This window comes from Lutra lutra, chromosome 3, assembly GCF_902655055.1.
Source record: "Lutra lutra chromosome 3, mLutLut1.2, whole genome shotgun sequence".
NCBI classification, from domain to species: domain Eukaryota; kingdom Metazoa; phylum Chordata; class Mammalia; order Carnivora; family Mustelidae; genus Lutra; species Lutra lutra.
The window spans coordinates 189,577,069-189,592,035 of NC_062280.1; the positions used below are offsets into that span (position 1 = coordinate 189,577,069).

The window sequence follows — 14,967 nt, forward strand, 5'->3', positions numbered from 1 at the left end:
GAAATCCATCAGACATGGATGGCTATAAGCTGGACAAGTCACCTAATCTCCCCAAGCTGCACTGACCTCATGTGGGCGGCGTTGGGTGTTCTCCAAAGATCACAGGAGTACATAACAACTCAAAAGCTAATATTATTACCTTCATTCCACGGTGCCATTAGGGATGATTTCTTGGCACACTGATGCATAAATACGGTAATGGAATAGTCATCCAAACAAAAGTGGATTGGAAAAGCATCCTAACCCCAGGAAACTTTATAAAATGGATGGGACTTTTAGAATGAATAATGTAACAGTGTTAATGACGAGAGTACAGCACAGGGCACAAGGAAAAGCGCATCGGGGAAGAAAATGGCAGTGCCTGGCTTTCTGGGTGTGAGACATTTAATGATTTATATGGTTGCTAGGAAATCTGGCTCCAGGAAACCTCTACCTCAGCTTGATGAAGAATGAAAGGAATCTCCATTAGTTACTTCAGCTCTTATTCTGTCCTGATGACAAAAGAAAATTGAAACCACTGAAGCGTGCCTTATATACCCAAGAATATTGATTTGATTGGAGCAGGTAATAAACTTGGTGGCAGTACCACATGGGATTGGTTGAATTAGGGCACATAGTCATGGGGTTTAGTCAAACTCTCTTTCAAAAACCAATCCAGAAATTTCTCTTGCATTAGACACCTTTTAGTAGCTCAGTATTCTGTCTGTCACAATTTCCCCCTCAATCCTTTTGTAATCAGTTGTGGTCATTCTAAGTATTTTGAGGTTGAACTTTATTAGTTGCTAACGAAATTAAGTCAACTGCTTAAAGCTATTTGGAGATTGGTTTCATAAAATGTTACCTTATGGGTGTCTATTTTCAGAATGTTTAACGAAATGAGAGAATCCTGTGTATGATCAATCTTTCAAATGATTTTGCCCCTAGAAAGTAATGACACTACTGGTGAGTTTTATTATCTTTTCAGAGGATAGTACTTTTTTTCCCCTGAATTTTACAAATATTCTAAAACAAATTGGTATTGCTTTACTTGAATCTTAGGCATTTTGACTTAATTATGCCAAATAATACATGAATATATTCTGTTCATAAAAGATTCAAACACCCCAAAATATGTGGAGTAGAAAATGAAGTCCTACCCCACTGCTGTCACCACCAACTCCAATTGTCTTTTTGCTATAGCTTTAGCAACTATCACAGTTTGATGTGCTCCCCACCGATCCTTTATTTCTACTCCTATGTCGTTTTCATGATATTACATGTTTTGGCTAAATGTTGTGACTTGCCTTTTGTGCTAACAAAAGTCTGGGTGTTCTATTAATATATATATTTATATGTATTTTATATGTATTTATTAATTTGTATTTATGTATATTTATTTATTTATCTGCACACCAAGTGTCATACTGGCTTCTCCTTTGACTCCGCAAGCTATGCCATTTGTTTTGAATATACCCATATTTACTTTAGTTCACCAAGGTCGTGTTCTATGGCTTATACTCAGAGAAGCCAAAACAAATACCTCTGAGTGTGTTGATGCAAGAGACAGAGTCTTCAGTGAGTCAAGAGAAGGCAAGAGAAGCTCCCATTCTTCACGGGGAAGTTAGAGTTTCCTACAAAGTGGTTAGAAACTCCCTGGCTATGCAGATGCCCCTGTGTCCTAGAATTCTGTCCATGGATCTTCTGCGACTGGAGCTGTCGGGGACTTGAGGAAGGATGTCATGTCTTGGATACTCCTTGAGGCCTTTAGTAGAATTTGACCCAAAAGAGGCAAGCTTTGACATACAAGAGAGCCCTAGAGGGCAAGGAAAATTGGATGTCTATGCCTGTTTCTCAGAAACCAAATCCATTGGTTCTACGTCAGGATTTCAGGACCATCCCCGTGACTGATCACTAGAAGACTGAAGGAACACAGCAAGGATCTCTAGAATGTGGGCTCCCTGGGACAGGGACTTCATCTTTTTCACTGGCATATTGTCAACCCTAGGACAGTGGCAGGCACCTGGTAAGCACTTAAGTGTTTACTGAATGAATGACTCAGTATTCCTAGTCTGAACATTTGATGAGGTGCAAACTGGATGAGGGGACACCGTGGGTTTATCAGAGTTATATTACCAGGGAAATCGGGGGCCTTGGGAATGATGGAATTTGGATGGGCTTGGCCCCTTGCCCTCATCCTCAATCCCAGTGGTGGGCACAGAACCAGGGCTGGGCAACGCACTGAGCAACTGATAGAGATGGAAACATGACCATGCCAGGTCAGCTCGGTTTTCCCGAGCTAGACTGAGCTACAGTATGGATTGGTTACGGTGCCAGAGTCCTCGGGAAGTTGTTGTTGTTGTTGTTGTTGTTTTGAAAATTTTATTTATTTGACAGATAGAGATCACAAGTAGGCTGAGAGGCAAGCAGAGAGAGAGAGAGAGAGAGGAGGAAGCAGGCTCCCTGCTGAGCCTGATGTGGGGCTTGATCCCAGGACCCCGGGACCATGATCTGAGCCGAAGGCAGAGGCTTTAACCCACCAAACCACCCAGGCGCCCCGTGGGAAGTTGGTTTGAGAAATGAACTGTCAAGCTGCTCATGGGACTAGGGAGAGGACTGTTTCCATGACTGCAGGATCCTACTCTTGTGAGCTCTAGTATTTTTCTTTGCCTTTTTCTGCTGGACCTTCACCTCATTCTTTATAAACTCTCTCCCTTTCTCTCTCTCTTTCTCTTCCCCCCTCATCCGCTGCCATCTCTCCATCCTTCCCTTCCTTTGGATAACACTCAAATTTCTGTGACCCTAAATTCTCTTTTCTCCAAAGAAAAGTGTATGGAAAGCACAGAGGTCATTCCCAGGAGGAGATCATTAACGACGGAGATCAGGAAAGTTTCCTCATAAGGTGGTAACTTGGCTTTAAAGATAAGCAGGAACTGGCTTGGGAGGAAAAGGGGTCAAGCAGAGGGCACCACGCAAACGCGTTCCAGATAGAAGTGACAACATACATGAAGGTAGGGAGATACAGATCCGGAGAAATAAAGTTGTATTTGTAAAGTTTAATCCTTCATTTTTTTAAAAGTTTTATTTATGTAACTAATCTCTGTACCCAGTGTGGGGCTTGAACTCATGACCCTGAGATCAAGAGTCACATGCTCCTCGGACTGAGCCAGCCAGGCTCCCCTCATCCTTCATTTTTAATGGACAACAGATCAAATAGACACAAATCATTGAAGAAACGAAGGCTCTAAACAACATAGCTAATAAGATAAATTAATCAGTCCTACAGGAACTGTAGGCCACAAGAAGTTATATCATTTCCTTTCCCCAAAATTTTGTTCAAGAAGGTTTAAAGCTGGAGGGAAGTGGGAGGAGCCGTCCTCCCCCCTTGGGATGCTCGGTCTGGTGCTAGAGAGCATGTGTCCGAGCACAGGTGTGGCTAAACACAGTGCTGCTTGGCGGGTAGGGGGGTCAATTTTTTTTGGAGATTCTCAGGGAAGTAGAACTACTTTTATAATTGAGCCACCTTGACTAGTTCTGAAGCAGAATGTGAACTTCTCATTATTTTTTAAGGTGATACTGAAACCTTTAGAGATGATTCTCAGAATCTTAGAGTATCTCTTTGTAGACTCTGAGCCACTGCATTAACAGTATTTTCCAGTCAGTCACTCCCTTTACCAGTAATGGTCCCTTCTTGGCTGCTCTGTGACTTGCAGTGACCTTCCTGTGGTATGATTTCCCTGCCTCACTGATGGCCAGTGTGACCCTATGGCTTGCCTTGGCAAATGGACTTGAGCAGAAGTGACAAACGCCGCATCCAGACAGAAGCTCTCAGAGACCTTGGAGGCTCAGTGACTTGTGTCTTCCTTTTGCCCCGGGAAAATGGCGTGTTCCCCATAGGGGCTGCTCCATCAGACTGGATTCTGGAGTGGAGAAGACATACGGAGGAGAGCGGTTAGCAATATACAGCCGAGGTGCGGCATGGTGGAGAAGCGAATCTTTGCTCTCAGAAGCCACTGAGACTTGGGGGTGTGGGAACCAACTAAGAAGCCCAGAGTAGGTATAATTATTATAAAAAGCTAACAACATTATTATAAGATCGTTACATGAAGCTAAACCAGAAGTGGCAACTTCTGGGAAATAGGGCTGCCTTCGGCTTGCCTTTAGGGCAGATCTCTTCCAGGAAGGGAGAACAGAAATAAAACCTATCCCAGATCCCTTCTCCAGGGGAGATCTCTGGCTCTGAAGGAAACAGACCCCTCATCGCTCTGTAGACAAACACTATTACGGATTTTCTGATCTCCTCTTTGCTCCCCCGAACATCCACTTACCTTTCCCAAAAGTCATTTGTTTTTCTCTAAGAGCATTTCTCTTCCACTCTTTCACCTAGTAAGGTGGTATATAAGCCTGAATTCGAACCTCCCTTTGTGTTACTCACTGCCATGTCCTCACGTGTGTGTGTGTGTTACATGTGCAAATAAACTGGGGTTTTCCTCCATTAACCTGGCTTTTGTCAGTTTAGTTCACAGACTTTGGGTGCAGAACACAGAGGAAAAGGTTTTCTTCCTCTAGAGGAGCCATTTTTTACTGCAGCAAAGCTGATTAACATAGAGACAGGCAGGCCTTAGTTTCTGATTGTGTCTGTAACCATTTGCTTGCTGGATGAAGCTTATGTTCTTTATTATTTTTTTTTTTATTTTGTTCATTTATTTGTCAGAGTGAGAGCACAAGCAGGGAGGAGGAGTCAGAGGGAGAAGCAGGCTCCCTGCTGAGCAAGGATTCCCAACTCAGAACTCGATCCTAGGACCCTGGGAGCATGACCTGAGCTGAAGACAGACATTTAACTGACTGAGCCACCAGGCATCCCAAAGTTTACAATCTGAAATTCAGATTCTTGGTCAAATGCTCCTTTGAAGTCTCATAAATTGAATATAGTTAATGATTTTGTCTTTCTTGTAAAAAAAAATAGGATAAAGAAATTGTGACTATTGTATACTGGTATTAAGTCACAGTTACATATCTTATTCAGAAGATAAATTTTACATATTGCAATAAGAAAAGAGATTGGAGGGGCACTTGGGTGGCTCAGTTGGTTAAATGACCGCCTTTGGCTCAGGTCATGATCCTGGAGTCCCAGGATCAAGTCTGCATTGGGCTCCCTGATCAGTGGGGAGTTTGCTTCTCCCTCTGACCCTTCCCCATCTCGTGCTCTCTCTTTCTTTCAGATAATTAAATAAAATCTTTAAAAAGAGAGAGAGAGAAAAGAGATTGGATAATATTTGCTAAATTCCTCTGAGAAATCTGTCTAAAAATTATTCTTCCTCACTGTTTTTTTTCTTTTTAAGATTTTATTTATTTATTTGACAGAGAGAGATCACAAGTAGACGGAGAGGCAGGCAGAGAGAGAGAGAGAGGGAAGCAGGGTTCTTGCCGAGCAGAGAGCCCGATGCGGGACTCGATCCCAGGACCCTGAGATCATGACCTGAGCCGAAGGCAGCGGCTTAACCCACTGAGCCACCCAGGCGCCCCTCTTCCTCACTGTTTTAATGTTCCTACTAAAGAAGAAAGAAGGAAGTATCCATTAAATGTGCCTGAAATCCCCATTTAGAATTATGACTGGGGTCACGCGGCCCATCATTACTGCACCAGGAGAGGTCATCAAAGGGAGCTGAGATCCTTGCCTTCCCATAGCTGGCATTCTGCCCTCCCAAAGAGCTTGGCTGTGGGTCCCATACGGCACTTCTGTATCTGCCCCTAAGATCAAATAGAGTTCCAGAAATGCTCAGACATTTGGAAAATTCATCTCTGAGGAACAGGCTGAAGAATCATGTCAATATTCCCAGATTTTGTTAAGCAATGGAGAGTCAATAAGAGAAATAATATACTCCTTCATTTGGATGGTTAGTACTTTATAAAACAAGAGAGACCACTAGTTGGTGACTGATGAGGCTAGGTGATACGGACATGGAAATTTCTTGTACTTTCTCCCAATCTATGTGTAATTTGAGATTTTTCATAAATAAAAATTTTAGAGAGAAAGAGAGAGGATCAAGACAGGCTTATTCCAGAGAAGGGTGTCCACCGAGCAAATTTACTTTCTGAGCCTTGTTTCCTTTTTCTATGATGCGGGATTAATCATACCTCTCTCATAGAACAGTGTCTTAGTAAGGGTTTCCAAGGATAGCATCCTTATGTCCACAAAACAGATACCTGTTTATGATGAGCTGTTTTTCCTCTGGTTACTAGAGTATCCTCAAATTATTTGAAGTCTCTAGGTAGGAGGTTTGCTGTTACAACTTGATTATAATGAAGCTTTTAGATTTGGCAGTTATACTTTTTAAAATATAAATATGTGACTAGCTTTTAGCTGAATGGTTTAAGGAGCTGATTGCATGTTTTTTCTGGGCAGCTTCTAATTGCCTGCCTATTCTCTATGGATTCATAATGCCAGCCAGAGTGCCTCATGGACCACTCCTCATAAGACCCAGGGCTCCTCCCAGCTGACCCTTACGAGGGAAGACCCAAAGTCCATCTCAGCAGGACACCCCAAGGGCATCTTGGGGTGTTGCTACTTGAACCTGATGATGTTCATTGTTGAGTGCAACATTCCTCCACTAACCAGAGAAGGACGGAAGCAGGTCTCCTGAAGAAATGGTCTCTCTCCATTCTCAACGTGTACTGATGGTTAGAAGATGTAACCTTTATCGCCTTCTTCGGCTCCGGATGAATTTTACCCCTTCTTTCCCACTGCATCTTAGAAGGATGAGAGGCACTTTGGAGGAAAAATAACCTGATTCTAATTTCACTTTGGAACTAGAAATGTATTTCTTAGTGTGGACGAAGGCAGATAAATTGGTAAAGAAGTTGATGCCATTCTCAATCAATAAGAGTCTTCTTCCTCATTGAGTTCCCATAGATCTTGTTTAGCATTTAGAATGTTCTGTTGTAGCATTTAGAATACATAGGGTATCACTTATTTTCCCGATTAGACAGTGAGTTCTTCTGAGATAGGTAGATGATCAGCAAATGTTTATTATATGGATGGATGCGTGTGTGGATGGAGGAAGGATGGATATGTGTGTAAATAAATGACTTTATGGGCCAGTGGATGCTAGAGCTCACTTTGATCTATGTGGCTATCCCTCTAAGATTCCTGCATGGGATCTGTATTGCGGGCTGAATGTTTGTATATCTCAAAATTCATATGTTGAAGCCCTAACCTCCAATTGTGTTTGGAGATGGCACCTTTGGAGGTAATTGGGTTTAGATTAACTCAAGAAGGCAGGATCCTCATGATGGAATTATCACCCTTATAAGAAGAGGAAGAGATACTGGATCTTAATCTCACGTCCCGCGTGTGTGTGTGTGTGTGTGTGTGTGTGTGTGTGTGTGTGTGTGTGTTTTGCTTATTAATAAGAATAAAAGTGTAATCAGGAATGCTACATGATTACAACACCCAACAACTATGGAGTATGTACCAAGCACTAGGCATTATGATGAAAGCCTTTACAAACGTTATCTCCTCTCTGCTCTTTCAGGATAGTTCTTGTTTTAAAGGTTTTATTTATTTATTTGAGAGAGAGAAAGAGAGTGAGTGTGTGCCCTAGTGGGGAGGGACAGAGGGAGAAGGAATCTGAAGCAGACGCCACGTTGAGCACGGAGCCCAGTGCAGGGTTCCCTCTCACAACTGTGAGATTATGATCTGAGCAGAAACCAAGAGTCTGATGCTTAACCCACTGAGCCACCCAGGCGCCCCTCTCTCAGGATAGTTCCCTCTCTCTCTCTTTTGATTTTACTTATTTATTTGAGAGAGAGAGAGTGAGCGAGCACAAGCAGGGGGAGCCGCAGAGGGAGAGAGAAGAGCAGGCTCCCCACTAAACAGGGAGCCCAACCAGGGGCTCGATCCCAGGCCCCTGGGCTCATGACCTGGGCCAAAGGCAGATGCTTAACTGACTGAGCCCCCCAGGTGCCCCCCAGGGTAGTTCTTAATCAGGACTCCCGTCAGCTGTCACAGTTGCACCAGTTGCTAAAACATGGAAATACTACAGAACGGGTTGGTAACAAGCACCAGGTTCCCCCCCATCCACCACTTTGGCCCCAGGAAAGGCATCAGGAGGCGCTGCCCCAGCAACTACCACCAGCAACCTGCTGGGGGAAAGCAGCTCCCACCCCATTTGTAAACCTCCAGACCCGTGAGAAAATGACCATTGCCGACTTGGCTTCCCGAGGCTGTGTTTACCTGCGGCCATCTGGCACACTCCGTGATGATGGCAGCTGCTTGGTGGACCGGCCTCCACGGGATATAATACTGGTTATTTCATATTTTGAACGTCATTCCTGCCTTTCTTTTTCTTTTTTTTTTTTTTAAGATTTTATTTATTTATTTGACAGAGAGAGATCACAAGCAGACGGAGAAGCAGGCAGAGAGAGAGAGAGAGGGAAGCAGGCTCCCTGCTGAGCAGAGAGCCCAACGCAGGCCTCGATCCCAGGAACCTGAGATCATGACCTGAGCCAAAGGCAGCATCTTAACCCACTGAGCCACCCAGGCGCCCGTGCCTTTATTTTTCTTTTCTTTTTCATTTGCACCCACCACAGCAAGATTAAGACAAATCCACCTGAAAGATTTCTTTCAATCTCCCTAGAGAGTAGATGTTTTTATTTTTACCTGCTATGCGGGAGACCTTGTTTGTACATACCCACAATTATGACACAGTTGTAATCCCAGCCAAGTTCATTTTTGTGTCTTGCTTCTTTTGAGTCACATTACATCAGAAGCATGTTGCCAAATTGGTCTTCAAAATTCCTATTGTAGTGATTTGTTACATCCTCCTTTGATTGAAGCCAGATATCTTGTCTATAAAAATTATGTGTGGTAGGTGTGGGAAGAAGAGAGAGAGAAAAGAAAGACAATACAGTGTCCTCTCTCCGCATTTATTGGGACCTTCCGCTGCCTGCAGATTTCCACAACAGGTGCCTGATAGCTAGACAAAGCGTATGGTTCACAGTTCTCCTACTGGGCTCAACTTATAGCCCTGGAGGAGAAATTCCTGTAGAATTTCACAAATAGCGGTAATTACAACTTTGCCAAGATCCCCGGTCCTTTGGTTCTGCATGACTTGTTTTATGGGCCTTTTCTTGGGGAACCCAATTCCCATGACACCCCAAAGCTGTTTGTAAAAGCACTAACATTACAATTAAAGGAGGACAGCTAGAACAAATGGTTGGTTTTGAAAACAGAGCCTGTCCATTAAGTTCTAGAAAAAGATCACTAATTCCTCAGAAACATCTCTTGATCTCAGAGTGATTCATTTGGGTGCTTATGAGAACATTTTTTTTTTAATGGGCTCTTTTCCATACCCTAAATCAATGGTCTCTATACTTTCCCCTTTCTTTCAAGCTGGCAAAGTAATAAAGAAAAATGAGAGAGGGCTTGATAACACTAGGTATACAAACACTTCTTGTTGCTAAGGCTTTCAAATTCTTTTTTTTAATGGAACACAGTATTATCCCATGCTTAGCTTGCTGTGGGTAATTTAGCAACAGGATTTACCTAACAGAGCGGTTTTTACTTGATCTAATTTTAGATAATTACCTCTCTTTTCCTATCTTGTTTCCTCAGTACTTCTGCTGGTCCTGGTGTGTCACACACGCATTTACCTAGGTTCTCCCGCTTGTAAGGCAGGGGATAGCACAGCTCAATTTCCTTCATCAAATTTCAAGCATGAACTATCAGTAAATGTGTAAAATAAAGAATCCCACACCAGCCATAAAAACTTACCCACAGACAGGTGGAGAACGGAAAAAAATAAAATAAAACCAAAACGAACAAAAACAAATGTATGATAGGTTCCTCCCATGATGGGATCATACAGAATTGTTTCACTGCCCTAAAGTCCCCTGTCTTCCACCTGTTGATCCCTCTCTCCCTCCCCACCAAAGAAAGACGTGGGAACCACTGCCAATAATTCTGTCTAAACCCTCACCAGGCTCCTCTGAGCTCTTTCTTGACTATGAAGGCTGGAACAAACACGAATGTAGTCGCTAACGGCTCATGACAGCATCCCAAGGATCACCCGAGCCCCCCTTAAAGTACCTGCCTGAGAAAATTCAAGGCTCCCTAAAGAATTGACTATTTCAGCCAACATCTGAAGATAGGGCCCCTGGCCCCTGTCCTCTGTGGGAGGGTAGGAGCCTACCTTCCACGAACTCCAGTTAGCAAACCCAGATGCGTTTTATATGGATTAACTCCCCCATTCTCGTTTTTGAGATAGTGATCGATTCACGTTAGAAGTAACAGAGAGATCCAATATCTACTCAACCAGGTTCAGTGGTAGTATGTAGCAAAACTAGAGTGTAATATCCCCACCAGTATTCAGCATAGGCACAATCCACCCATCTTCTTCAATTTTGTTTTACTTATGCTCCTGTGAGTATTTAGTTCACAATTTTATCACCTGTGTGTGTTCATGTACCCACCCACAGTCAAGATTTTGAACAGCAACAGATTCTTTTGGTAAAGTTTTCCAGCAGTAACGATAGAAACAAATACGGTTTTTGGTAAAGCCCAGTTTAACATAAAACCCAATAAAACAGATCCATTGTATCCCAACTGGCCCATTTGCTTCCTATACTTCCTATACGTTCTCTTATAACATTATTAACCTTTTCTATAGTTGTGTGTTATTCCCACTAACTTCCATTCTCCACAAGGGCAAGAACTCTGTCTTGCTTGGTTACCATTGTCTTCCAAACTCCCAGAGGCAGCCACTTTCAACTTTCCTAATTATTTTAGCTGGTATTTATGCCCAAATTTCTAAACAATATGTTTATGATAAATTAACTCTTTTTTTTCTAGTGAGATGATATCAATTGGCTTCTATCACGATCAATCAGTATTATTCTTTCTTATATCATTACAAACACATACACTTCACAATCCTCCCATGATAACAGTTTGCATTGCTTAAATTAATATATGGACTTTACATTAGGACAATATAAGTTTTCCTTCCTGTTGAACCACATGAGCATTGTAATAAATTCCTTTACTACAAAACTGATTGTTCTCAAATTAACAACTAAATTATCTCTCCATCTGCTTAGTTTTCTATGTCCCTATGTTAATTTTTCTTCCAAACTCCAATAGTCCTACACATAGAAATAATTTGGGTTTCTTTTTCTCTAATTTTTTATTTTTTCCAAATTTTTATTAAATTATAGTTAATTAACATATACTGTAATATTGGTTTCAGGAGTAGAATTCAGTGATTCATCACTTACTTCTAATACCCAGTGCTCACCACAAGTGCCCTCCTTAATGCCCATCTCCCATGTAGCCCCTCCCCAACCTAGGTTTCTTCTTTTAAAATTCCTTTATCCTCTTGTTCCAATCTGGAATGAAAGATGGCTCTTTGTGCTTACTGCACAGTGCTTCCTGTTGTTTTGATTGTTCTGAGAAGTCGTTTCCCTGTTAGTCTGTATCACGTGTCCTACTTTCATATATTTTTTTCTTTCCTGGCTTACTCCCTCATTTAATACAGGACACATTCCAGGAGCTTCTTAAGAAAAGGTACGCAAGTGGTAAAAATTTTGAAGCCCTAAATGTCATTGTTTATTTTCGTACTTGATAGTTTAGCTGGGAATGGAATTCTAGAGGTACACATGCCATCTCTGTTTCCTAATCCTTTGTTTCTGTTAGTAATCAAGTACCAAATTTATTTTTCCAAGGGGTATAAATCATTCAAACCACTGTCTTTTTCTGGCTTTTGTTCCCCTCAAACTCTTGAAATTCTCATTTCCCCTGGCTTCCATAACCTTGTCCTCTCCTGGTTTGCTATTGCTTGGGCTTTTCCTGTTTCTCCTCACCTTTTATCCACATACCCCTTCAATTTCAGTTTTCCTCACAGTCACGGGCTTCTTTATGATTATGCTAGGCTCCTGAGAGAAATAAGCCAATAGTAATAAAGGCTGGAAATAAGAGAGGCTTCAAAACATTGAAGTGTTTTTCTCTCTCTTATAAATGAAGTCCAGTGGGAGTGTAACTAGTACCAATATGGCCCTCCAGATGTCCTCAAGAACCCAAGCTTCTGTCTTTCTGCTCTGCAGTCCCAGAACTGCTGACAGTGCTCTAGGTATCATGTCTACTTTTCAGGAAGATAAGAGGAAGGACTGAGGGAAGAAAAAGCGTATCTGCCGTAGCTTCCTCCTTTTGGGGAGGTTTTGTTTGTTGAGTTCCCATCCAACTTTGGGACTCAGGGCAAATTTAGTCACACGGCCACCCCTAGCTATAAAGAAACTTAGGAAATAAATCCTTTTACTAGGTATAGTGTCACCTGGATACAGAAGAGAAATCAATTGGTTATTTGCTGGGCAAGTAGTCATCTCTGCCATGACTAGTATAGCTCATGCCCTTGGCTTTGACTCTGGTTCAGCATCTGTACCCCTTCCTTTGATGACAACACCTCAGTTCTCCCTCTGCCATTGCCTGAAGTCCTGGCAGAACTCCCAGTCAGGATGCCTCTATGTTCTCTTGGCCAAAGAGTAAATACCTGACCTAAGATAGGTCAATCACCTCCTCTCTTCCTGTAACTTGACTCTTGAGTAGAGTATCAAGAAGACTGGAACTGACAGAAAGAGATTCAAACAACGTCCTCAAAAGATTCTCCATTAGATGCATGAAATAGTTCTGATTTCTATCAGTATTTTCTTTCAATTATTTGAGCTGCCTCCATCCTTCTGATAAATTCACCCTTTCTTCCTTAAGTTAGAATCAGCTTCTGCTGCTTGCCATCAAAGCATCTTACTTGCTACCACTCTGCCTTTCCCATCTCCACTCTCAAGGCCTCTGCATGCACACCTCCAGAAGGCACCATTCATACTGCATTCTATTGAGCTGTGAATGGTGCCCTTGACATGGTATAAGAAATTACCCTATCATGCCAATTTGTTCTCTATCCCACTGCTAGAGTTAGCTTTCTGATGAACATGTAATGACATTCTGCTTCATTCCTTGGAAACCTCCAATGGCTCCCTAATATAATAAATAAAAAAAGCCAAACAGACTTCAACACACTTTGTAATATGGTTCCTATTGGTTTTCTTAGCACTACCATCTACTACATGTTCCTCCCTTTCACAGCATCTTGCACCCAATGCTGGGCATACTGGACAAGCCATATTTCAATACATCCAGTGTTCTTGAACTCCTGTGCCTGGTCCAGTGTGGGAATCTCTTTCCTTTTTCTCCCAGTACCTCAGCAGTCAACATCTTAACCACTGTTGACATTCTACTGTCACTGACCTCCTAGGCCTTCTGGTCAGAATGTATCACCTCATCTTCAATGACCATTATACTATGTGTCCCTGATTACTATACTTCCCATGCCTTGTCTGTAATTATAGTCTTTTTTTTTTTTTTTTGAGAGAGAGAGAAAGAGAGAGTGTGTGTGTGAGCAGGAGAGAGGAGCAGAGGGAGAGAGAGAATCTCAAGCAGGCTCCACAAGTGCTGAGCCCTATGCAAGGCTTGATCTCATGACCCTAACATCACGACCTGAGCGAAAACCAAGTGTCAGACACTTAACCAACTGAGCCACCCAGGTGCCCCTCCAATTATAGTCTTAATTAGATGTCTCTTTCCTCCTTTTATCATGAGCCCCTAAAAGACATTGACTATCCTATTTGCTTGGTGTACCCCATTGCTTCCCTGTAGAGCTCCTCACTCAATTCTTGTTTTCCATTCAACAGAATGGAAACCTTTAAAATTGGACAGAAAGTAGTTCAGGGAGCTGGAGAGACTCACTTTGGGGAATTTTAGGGAAGTGATTCTTCTGACCTGGCTTTGTCCTCTTCTGTTAGTCCACCATACAATCTCTCTCTTAAACTCTGTGCCTGCAGCTCCACTGAGGCTCTGAGTGCTTATTCAGCTTTATTATGCCAACACAACCAGCAAGAAAATCTTCATCTTCATGTAAATTTCCTTTAGTTTATTACTAATGAGCACCACGCAAAGAACCTGAAGGAACGAATTAATTAAATGAATAAATCCATTAGGAAAGAACATTTCTTTACAAACATGTTTTTCTTCAAATATTGAATGACCTATCACCATTTTTGGAATTCTGTTTTTTGAGAGACATTGAGTATACATGTGATTTAAGTAATATCTTGGACAACAATATCTTAAGTTTTTAATAAAGGGAAATGTACAATTGTGTACATATAAAAGAGGGTCACATTAATTATTCTATTACTTATTTTCTTATTAAAACATGTCAGACTATACGCAGAATAAAAAAATAATAGAATTTAAGGGCAATCATCAAGGAGTCTAATTTTTTTTTAAGATTTTATTTATTTATTTGACAGAGAGATTACAAGTAAGCAGAGAGGCAGGCAGAGAGAGAGGGGGAAGCAGGCTCCCCACTGAGCAGAGAGCCCAATGCGGGGCTCGATCCCAGGACCCCGAGACCATGACCTGAGTTGAAGGCACAAGCTTCAACACACTGAGCCACCCAGGCACCCCAGGAGTCTCATTTTCTTACTTAGAAATTCTGAATACTTAAAAGAGGGATATATTTGATAACTGTGGTATTTTATTTTAGTGGCTTGTTCCCTCCCTGATAGAACATTTGTCCCTGTAACTTCTGTGAACTTCGGTTGCTTTTGACCTAACATGGTGACTCATTTTCTTGTACTGAAGCACATACTGTAATTTCCTAATAAAAGGTCATTATATTATCTGTTATGGTCCCCTTGAAACATCCTCATTCTTGATTCTCCTGCAGAAGAATTCCTTAATGATGGTGAGAAGGAAGGAGGGAGGGAAGGGAAAAGGGAAGGAGGAAGAGAAGAAAGAGCCTCTTGCTTCCTTTCTGCTGTTAGTGATCACTGAACCAGATTCAGAAGTGAGTGTCTCAAAAAACTAAACAGTGACTCCACTCTAGCCTTTTCTTATTCTTTTTAAAAATACTTTTTGTAGGTCTCTTCTATGTCTGG

At 42.0% G+C, this 14,967-nt stretch overlaps 1 long non-coding RNA gene across 1 annotated transcript; it reads right to left on the reverse strand.

Annotated features, from left to right (window-relative positions):
• Positions 1–2,945: 2,945 nt before the first annotated feature.
• Positions 2,946–13,985, reverse strand: LOC125095400 (uncharacterized). Its single transcript, XR_007125867.1, has 3 exons — positions 13,772–13,985; positions 6,593–6,745; positions 2,946–3,896 (listed from the first exon to the last, which is right to left on the reverse strand). It is a non-coding gene; the product is annotated as an uncharacterized LOC125095400 (long non-coding RNA).
• Positions 13,986–14,967: the final 982 nt, after the last annotated feature.